Consider the following 963-nt stretch of genomic DNA (forward strand, 5'->3'; position numbering starts at 1 on the left):
ATGCTGTGATATGCAAATGATTAGCTTTTCAGAACATTCAAACCAGCTTGGCGCCGGTGGCGACACCTACAACGTGCTGACATGAGGAAAGTTTCCAACCGATTTCTCATACACAAACAACAACGAATCACCAGGCAACGCCGGTCAACTGCTGTGATGCACCGTGTAAGGAGGAGAAAAGCGTACCATCACGTTTCCGACTTTGATAAAGATCGGATTGTAGCCTATCGCGATTGGCGTTTATCGTATCGCGACATTGCTGCTCGCGTTGGTCGAGATCCAGTGACTGACTGTTAGCAGAATATGGAATCGGTGGGTTCAGGAGGACAATACGAGGCCGTTGGGATCCAGCACGGCGTTCCGTATCACTAGCAGTCGAGATGACAGGCATCTTATCCACATGGCTGTAACGCATCGATCAATGAGTCAACAGATGGGGACGTTCGCAAGACAACAACCATCTGCACCAACAGTTCGACGACGTTTGTAGCAACATCGACTATCAGCTCGGAAACCATGGCAGCGGTTACCCTTGACGCTGCATCACAGACAGGAGCGCCTGCGATGACGTTTTGCCATTCGTGGACCCAGGTTCGTCGTTGAGTACACCATATTTTTCGGATGAATCCAGATTCTTTTCAAAGCATCATGATGGTCGTATCCGTGTTTGGCGACATGGTGGTGAACGCACATTGGAAGCGTGTATTCGTCATCGCCTTACTGGCGTATCACCTGGCGAGATGGTATGCGGTGCCATTGGTTACACGTCTCGGTCACCTCTTGTTCGCATTGACGGCACTTTGAAATGTACCGTTCAGATGTGTTACGACCCGTGGCTCTACGCTTCATTCGATCCCTGCGAAACCCTATATTTCAGCAGGATAATGCACGACCGCATGTTGCAGGTCCTGTACGGGCCTTTCTGGATAGAGAAAACGTTCGACTGCTGCCCTGGCCAGCACA

This window comes from Schistocerca nitens, unplaced genomic scaffold, assembly GCF_023898315.1.
Source record: "Schistocerca nitens isolate TAMUIC-IGC-003100 unplaced genomic scaffold, iqSchNite1.1 HiC_scaffold_378, whole genome shotgun sequence".
Classification (NCBI taxonomy): domain Eukaryota; kingdom Metazoa; phylum Arthropoda; class Insecta; order Orthoptera; family Acrididae; genus Schistocerca; species Schistocerca nitens.